Below are 9,152 nucleotides of genomic sequence, written 5' to 3'. Positions count from 1 at the left end.
CTTGGGGTAAGAAAAACTCATCTTCCTGAGTTCACATCTGGCCAGAGACATTTACTAGCTGCATGACCCAGGGCAAATCTCCTAACCCTGCTTGCCTCATTTTCCTCATCTGTAAACTGAGCTAAAGAATGAAATGGCAAACCACTTCAGTATCTTTGCCAAGAAAATCCTAACTGGAGTCACAAAGAGCCAGACATGACTGAAACACAACAACAAATTTCAAGGAAAATCAGAGATATTTAATGCAAGGGTTTCTCCTTCAATTTGTTTCTCTTCTTGTACTATTAGTTGATTTTTAAGTATAAAAGCGTTTCAGTTTCAGACAATCAGATTACTTATTTCACTCTTTATAATCACTGTGTCCCTTATTTGGCGAAGAATTTTTCCATAGACATATCTATGAAAGGTCCCCACCTTGGTTGACTTCGAATTTTTTTTTCTTACTCATATCCATTTTTACTTTATTGTAGAATAAAATACAAGTTGTTGATATAAACTGGATTTCTTCCCAGCTCTGCTGTGCTTCCCTTTTCCTGACTGTCCAAATCTGCACATAAGAGTCTCTGACCTGCTTTATGGGTGCCTAGCACATAGTAATCGGTTAATAAATTTCAAATAATTGTCTAAATGATAGTACAAAGGATATAAATCTATCTCCAATAAATATCATTTGTAAATGCCATTTTCATTATTAAAAAGCTTTCACCCTTGTTTCTTTACAATTTACAAAACTATTCTGAAAACTGCATGTGTGTTCTGAGGTTCTTGAAAGAATGCACTTTTGAATAGGATAAATGCTTTACAAGAATTCAAGGGCCGTTTGCTATCATGTCTTTATATCCATCATCACTTTTTAAAATCATAAACTATTGTGATGTTAGCCTTCCTTACATGACACTAAACAAGAAAAATTTTACATTGAGTTAAAAGTAAGGAAGGACTATACCTGCTAGAAAAAATGAGAAGAAAGTTGTAATAATTTTGAGATTTTAGTATCCCAAAGAGTGAAAACTATATCTTTTCAAGGCCTAGGCTGGGACACCATTTAGAATATGAGTATTCAGATCTTTAGTGGACTGTTAAGTGCTCCAGCTGCATAATTCATTGAACTGTCTTGTGTTTGGTTTGACTGAGAATAACTTAAAAACAAAGAGTTCATATGCATTCCATTCTTCTGAAGCTCTGTGATAGTATTTAGTAGCACCCCAAAAGGATGTCTTCCTGGAGTTGTATTATAGTATTTCTTCAAGTCATTGCTAAAAGATGTGGAGTCTAATTCTCCTATAATACTCATGCCCATTTTATCTAGGTGTTTAATGAATCTATAAAATCTCCTCCTGGGTTTCATCATATTAATTCTAATACAACCTTTGACCTCCAATGTCAGAAATCAGAAGAAACCACAAAGAGATTACTAGACTCAGCTACGTATTTACTGAAGAGTTTTCTGAACAAATTGTGGTATATGAATGTAATAGAACACTATTGTATTATAAGAAATGATAAGCAGGAAGACTTCAGAGAGGCCTGGAAGGACTTACATGACCTCATGCTGACTGAAAGGAGCAGAACCAGGAGAACTTTATACACAGTATGTGAGGAATTTTTCTGGTAGACTTAGCCCTTCACAGCAATGCAAGAACATTCCCAATGGACTCTTGAGGCAAAATGCCTTCCACATCCAGAAAAAGAGCTATGGAATTGGATCACAGAATGAAGCAGAATATCTTCTCTTGTGCTATGTTTTGTTTCATTTTGGTTTTTCTCATGGGTTCTCCCATTCATTTTAATTCTTCTATGCAACATGAGTAAGGTGAAAAATTGTTTAATAAGAATGCATGTGTAGAACCTATACAAGATTGCATACCATCTCGGGGAGGGAGGGAGGGGGCGAAAATCTAAGACCTATGAAGTGAATGTAGAAAACTGAAAACAAATAAATTAGTAAATAAAAAAAAAGAGTTTTCTGAATTTCTGTTCTTTTGACTCACTCGGAGCTTCAACCAATACAGGGATAATGGTAACTTCATCTCTTTGACTTTCCATAACTTTAGGCATGTAATGCAAATTCAATAGAAGTATCAACTTGTGTGTAAGCAGGAGCATCACAAGACTCACAGTAAGTATGCCTTGTATGGAGGTAAATAATGGCTCTAGCAGGTGTTCTTGTGCTTGTAAAAGTCAGCCTTCTAATTATGCAGTCATTTGAGGACCTGAGGCTGTGTGCCCACTGTCAGCCTGACTTCCTTGATTGAACATCTTGGAACCAGTGCTGTCTGTGGTTTGGAAGGATGAAAGAGGTGGAAATGACTTTAGCAGGTGTAGGAATTGCTCAGGGAGGGGACAAGAGTTTGGAGCCTAGCTCAGAAGGTGGTGGCTGCCATTATTTCCAGTGGAATTTCTCTTTTTCTTTCTTCCTACTGAGTTTTGTTGGTAGTCTATAAAATGCAGGTGGCTTATGTGAGCTTATTTTATATCCTACAACTTTGCTCAAATTGTTCATTGTTTCAGCTAATTTTTAATTGATTCTCTAGGATTCTCTAAATATATCATCCTGTCTGCAAAGAACGATAGCTTTGCTTCCTCATTGCCTTTTCTTATGCTTTCAATTCCTTTTTCTGATCTTGCTCCTATAGCTAGCAGTTCCAAAACAAAACTAAATAATAGTGATAATAGATATCCTGCCTTCACCTTGACCTTATGAGGAAAGCTTCTAGTTTATGCCCATTACAGATTATGTTTGTTTTTGGTTTAGATAGAGACTACTCATTATTTTAAGAAATGCTCATTTATTACTATGCTTTTCGGGATTTTTAATAGGAATCGGTGTTATATTTTGTCAAAAGCTTTTGAAAATTGCTGTCCAACTCCATAAAGGGAACTGATAAAATTCTGAGCACAGATTTACACTTACCTTCATTTATTTTTCTTGCATTTTTCAAGCGTGAGTTTTCTTTTGCATCATGACTAATATGGAAATATGTTTTGCATGACTTTATATGTATAATGAATATTGTATATATGTACATATATATGCATATATATTTAGCACTCATTTGAAAAAGTTGAGTTCCAAATTCTCTCCCTCCCTTGTGCTTCTCCTCAGTTTATTAAGAGGACAAATCATAGGATAATAGTTATTCATGTGAAATCATACAAAAAATATTTCATGTTACTATGTTAATTATTAACATATTAAATATTAACATGTTGCAAAACAAAGCAAGAAAAATAAAGTGAAAAAACTGTGCTTCAGTCTGCACCCAAAGTTCATCAGTTCTCTCTCTGGAGGTGGATAGCATTTTTCATCCTGGGTACTCTGGAATTGTCTTGTATCATTGTACAAACTAGAGTAGCTAAGTCTTTCATACTTACCCCCCCCCCACCTTTGCATCATTATTCTACTTAGCACAGTGCCTGGCACATAGTAGGCACTTAATAAATGCTTATTTCCTTTCTTCTTTTCTTCCCCCCATGGAAAAAAAAAAGAAAAACAAAATTCTTGTAACAAGCATATGGAGTCAAACAAGACAAAATCCCACATTGACCTTGTCCAAAATGGGCTACAGTTCTAGAGGGCACCTCTTTTGTGGTCCTCTCTTCTATTCTTTCTCCTTCCCTGGATTCAAGATAATCTCATCCATGTCCAGCTGCCCAGTCTGCTGAGAGAAGGAAGGCTCTGGGGAGCCTTCAGAAGGCAAGGAAGCAATCTACCAGAACCAGTTCTAGTTGGAGGTGTAGTGGGAGTGGACTTTCTTCTCCTTGGTGGTGATCCCAAAGGAGAGAGAAATAATGCTATTAGGAGAAAGCCTCAGTTCCGTTGCTTCTACATGTGTGCTTTTGTCTCAGGTGTAAGAGATTATAGCGTATGATATTGTGAATTTCAAAAGGGCAGGAGATTGGGACACCAGAATATCCAGGTATATATCATCCATCATGGGGTTTGGAGCCAACTTGTTCAGTTTTGAGAGCCCTTGGAGTGAAGAGTGGTCTTCAGGACACAGCCCAGCAGTAGCTGAGACCAGAACTCACCTCATACTCATGCCATATTTGGGCATGAATTTGGTAGGACCAATACTTTGTGGAAAAAGTGTGAAATCTGAGCCCACTCCTGAAAGATTGAGGTAGTAAAGGGGATATTGTGACTCTGAGATCTTGGGGGTGAATGGGAAATGTTTGTATTTCCATTTCTGTCATATCTTAGATGGAAATGTCTCTTTGTGAAAGCCAATTTTAAAAATTAAGTTAATTGGAACTGGTGTGCTAGTCACTGCTGGCTAACAGTGGAGAGACCACATCAAAATGGTTCATGGGATCCCTAGAATCCTGAGGGGGAGATATAACTGGCCTTGTTCTAGGAGAATGAGGCTACATGTTTTGGAAAAAGCTTTAAAAATGAGGGGAAGAAAGCAGTTGCACAAAAGTGACAGCATGTGAAATATTCCCCACATATTCAATCTCTCTCCTCCTCACCTTCCCTAACCTTTTCTAGGGCCAAGCTTGGCTCTCATTCACCTTCTCCTTCCTTCTAACCTATGACTCTTAAAGAAGGAGGAGAGATTCTTACAGAAGACAAGAAAACTGCTTTGGAAGAGAAAACCAGGAAAGTTCTAACTGGCTCTTGCTCACTTCAAAGTGAATGTTTCTGTGTTGCCAGTGATCTGGTCTTCCTCCCCACCCCACACCACACCACCCCCATCCCTCTTGGTTTTTGGTTATTCTTCCTTGATTACTCTTTTCACTAGAGCAGCTAGGTGGTGCAGTGGATAGAGCACCAAGTACAGGAGTCAGGAGGACCTGAGTTCAAATCTCACCTCAGATACTTGACACTCACTAGCTGTGTGACCTTGGACAAGTCACTTAACCCTAGTTGCCTCATCCTGGGTCATCTCCAGTCATCCTGATGAATATCTGGTCACTGGATTCAGATGGCTCTAGAGGAGAAGTGAGGCTGGTGACCTGCACAGCCCTCCCTCACTCAAAACAAGATCAAGTGCAAGTCATGTCATCATTTCTCTGATGGCATGGTCTTCTTCGGCAACAAAGGATGAACACACACCATTTTAACTGCTCAGTCAGCTCTAATATTCTTGTCTTTGTTCCTAAGGCCTGGAGTTTTCCAGATTTCCATAAGAGATCTGATAATTTAAAAAATCCCAGACAAACTCCAGCCACCAGTATGAACCAAATAACTTCTTTAAGGAGGTAAGGCAAACTCAAAGTAACATTCTTTATCGCATAACTCAGTGACTCACTCACAGAAGCCACAAAAGGAATTGCCTAATGACAGTGCTAAAAGAGGACTGCTTGGTGGAGAGAATTAAGCAGACTCTCAATAATTTACATCCTCCAAGCACTGTCCTCAGTTTTCTTCTCTTCCCTTTCTCTTTCATGATTTCCTCACCTCCCATGGATCCAATGATCATATCTATGAATTTGGCATCCAAGTTTAAATATCTAGCCTCAATCTATGTTCTGAACTCTGATTTCAATTTACCAACTACTTTCTGGAAATCTTCACAAAGGTAACTCACATTTAATCTATCTGAAATGGAACTCATTATATTCCTCTTTAAACTAATCCCATCTCCAAATTTCCTCATTTTTCTTGAGAGTATTGCCTTTTTTCTAGTTACCCAGGTTTACAACTTTGGCGTAATCTTTGACTTTCTCCTATCTTTTACCATGTCATATGTAGTTCCCAAGTCCTTCTGATTCTATCTTTACTTCTCTCAAATGCTTTATCTTCTTTCTCCTCAGAAAGCCTCTTCCCTAGTTCAGATTGCCACAATCTCTAGTAAAGATTGCTGTGGTGGCTCCTAATTGTGCTCCCCATCTCCTTGTCTTGACCTTCTAATCCTTCTTCCATGCAGCTGCCCAACTGACATTTTAAAACACAGATCTCACTTGGTCACTCCTAGTCAAAAATTTTCAGTCAGTCTCTAGAATTACCAGGAGAAAATAGAAAAAAAACTTCAATTTCCATTTCCAGCCTTCTACAATATGGTACCCACCTATCTTTCCAGGCTTAATTTATTATCATTCTCTTTCATGCACTGTTCATTCCAATCAAACTTGTCAATAGAGGCTCTCCATAAATGGCATACATCTCCCACGTGTGTGCATTCACTCATGTCTGCAAAGCATTCTCTCTACTCCATCTCTTGGAACACCCAACTTCCTGCCAAACACAGCTCAGCTGCCACCTATCATATGCAACTTTTCCTAGTTCCCCCAGCTGTTAGTACTTGCTACCTTCTGAAATATATGCTCTATCCCGTTTCTAGAGTGGAAACTCCTTGAGGGCATGCTCTATTTAATTATTGTTTTTGTATCTATCATCCTGTAAGGAGGAGGAAGCATGTCACCTTCTGGATGTGGGTGCCCAGCCAATCCATGCTTATTCTCACTTCTCTTCTGTCATACTCCTGCACAGAAAGGAGGCCTGAGTTCACATCCTACTTCAGATGTCTATAAATTATGTGACCATGGGTAAAGTCAGCCAGACTGTCAGACCTGCTCCTGCATCTTTGCTCCCACCCCTTCAAATGGGAATGGCCATCTGTAGTACACTTCACAGGAAAGAACTCTGAAACTTCTAAGTGACCTCTCTGGCTACTGTTGTTACTTCTTCAGTCACTGACTAGTAACTGCGGGTCTGAATTTCTTGTCTTTTCATTTAAATCACTGGATTTCCTGTTTCTGTGAGCTAAATGAGAGCTGAGTTCCGGATAGGTGTAGCCTTTCTGGGAAGTCCTGCCTGATTTTTCTTTGTTAATGTTGAAGGAGAAAGGAAGTGGTTTATTTTGATTTTGTAAGTAAAGCTTTTACTTGTATTTTATGATTCCCCAAATGTCTCTTCATGAATTTTTAACCCTTGAGCTTGAATTACTAGACTGGTTTAGAATAAACTTAAATGAGCCACTATCTTTGGCCTGGAGATGACCTTCTCCCCCTCTATATGATAGGGGCAGCCAAATGACCCAGTGAATGGAATGCTGGGTCTGGAGTCAGGAAGACCAGAGTAACTAGGTGTGTGATCCTGGGCAAGTCACTTAACCTCTGCCAGGCAGTCAGTGAGTCCATAAACATTTATTAAGCATCTACAATGTGCCAGGCTCTGTGCTAAATGCTAGTGTCTGCCCCAGTTTCCTTAGTTGTAAACAAGGGAAATGACAGTACGTCCATCCTTGGGTTGTTGTGAGGATCGAATGAAATAGTATTTGTGAAGTGCTTTGCAAACCCTAAACACTACAAAGAGGCTATTATTATTAAATATTATTATCTGACTAGAGAGGGAAATGACTATCACAGAATATCTGGTTCTGGGAGAAAAGTATAAGATCTTTCCCAAAGTAAATCCTCCACACCAAGAAGGGCTTTAATTTGATAAAGATCTCTTCTTTCTCTGGATAGTTGAACTTTTTTTCTTCTCCCAAATCCCACTTGCCCTGCCTTCAGGAATTGGTACCTCCCTCCCTCTGCCTTGGAGGTCTTCGTATTCGGGGCCATTGGAAACTGCTTTTCCTGTTGTCGCCTTGCCTTTTTGTTACTAACCTCATAAGCAAATGCTAGGTTATAGGAGCTAGGCCAACCTTCTGGGCTGGTCACTAGGCTTGTAGCTCTCACTATCTATGTCTCCTTATTTCAGAAAAAGTTCTGTTTAAGTTGCTTCCAAGTGGGTCTGTCCTTAGCTTCCCTACTGGTGTCTAAGTTAAACTGAAGGATAAATAGAAAAGGTGAATTAATGTCAGGGAAAAGACACTAGCTATTGGAGTGTGGAGAGGAGGGGAAAGGAGGAAAAGCTTTCTGAAGAAGGTGGGATTGTATTTTAGTTTCAAAGAAAGCCAGATCATATGTAGGAGACAGAAACAAGAAAGGAGAGTACTGTGTGCCTGGGAAAAAGCCTGTGAAATGGGTATTGAGTTAGGAGATGGAGGATCACATATGAGGAATAAGGCCATTGTTGCTGGATTATAGACTACATAGAGGTGAACTGACTAGAAAAGTAGAAGGGGATCCAGACTATAAAAGTCTTTAAAAACCAAACAGATGATTTTATGTTTTATATTAGAGGCAATAGGCAGCCTCTGGAGTTTGAGTAAGAAAATGACATGGTCACACTGGGATTTAGGAAGATCTGTTTGGTAACTGAGGGGGAGATAACCTGGAGTGGAGAAATACTTGAAGCAGAGAGACCAAGCACCAGGCTATGGAATCATAATGATGTGAGGTGATGGAGCTGAGTGAAATGAGGACGTTGTGAAGACTTCTCATAATAAAATATGGGGAATGTTGTATTTTCTAAATAAAATTCCTTTTCCATAAGGCCTCTCTCTCTGGATCCCTGATTTCCAGGAATCCAGTGCTTGTGGGCAGTTAGGGCCCTTCCCCTCCCTTCTCTCTGTGAGAGTGCTATCTGAGCACTGGTATTTTTAGCACATGAGGACATAATGGACTAGCCAAAACTTGGAAGTTAATGAAATCTCTCTTTGTTTGATACTATGGCCACATCTGCTAAGCTCCCTCTCCTCCCCACCCCTCCCCTCTTTTTTACTTTAGTTGTAGAATAGCCATATCAGCAGTTAGTTAAGTATTAAATAAGGAAGTGTGTTTGGATAGGTGGATCCTTCCCATGTCTTGTCTAGTTTTTCCATGCTTACATTTTAAGTCCACTTCCCAGCCAATGGAGAGGTGGGATAGTGGTGGGAGGGATGGGATTCTCTGAGTGAGGATATATGATGGTATTTTATTCTCTGTAAGCTGCCTCCTTCCATTAGCCCCATCCTGGTGGAGGGACACCCCTTTGTTGTGAGAATTGAATAAAACCTTTTCTGTTCTTACCTTGAGAAGTCTCTTAATTTATTAAAAATTTTGGGTCAGGGTCTTGTAACCCACACAGAGCCTTATACCGGGTGGTGGCTGTGTGCAAAATATCTATGAGTTGTTATGAAGGTAAAATCAACAGACCTTGACCACAAATTAGACATGAAGGTTAGTGAATGTAAGGAGTTGAAGATGACACCTAATTTGTGATCTTGGGTGACTGGCAGAATGGTGGTGTCCTCCATAGTAATAGGGAAGTTTAGAAGAGGTCAAGATTTAGTGGGAAAGATATTGAGTTCAGTTTTAGATAGAGTTTAAGATGTCTG

At 39.4% G+C, this 9,152-nt stretch overlaps 1 pseudogene; it reads right to left on the bottom strand.

Annotated features, from left to right (window-relative positions):
• Window positions 1-1,060: 1,060 nt before the first annotated feature.
• Window positions 1,061-2,106, bottom strand: LOC140523219 (protein MEMO1 pseudogene; annotated as a pseudogene).
• Window positions 2,107-9,152: the final 7,046 nt, after the last annotated feature.

The sequence above is a fragment of the Notamacropus eugenii genome, chromosome 2, assembly GCF_028372415.1.
Source record: "Notamacropus eugenii isolate mMacEug1 chromosome 2, mMacEug1.pri_v2, whole genome shotgun sequence".
Lineage (NCBI taxonomy): Eukaryota > Metazoa > Chordata > Mammalia > Diprotodontia > Macropodidae > Notamacropus > Notamacropus eugenii.
Note: the sequence above shows the minus strand (reverse complement) of the source record. Positions and strands in the feature narration are given on the sequence as shown.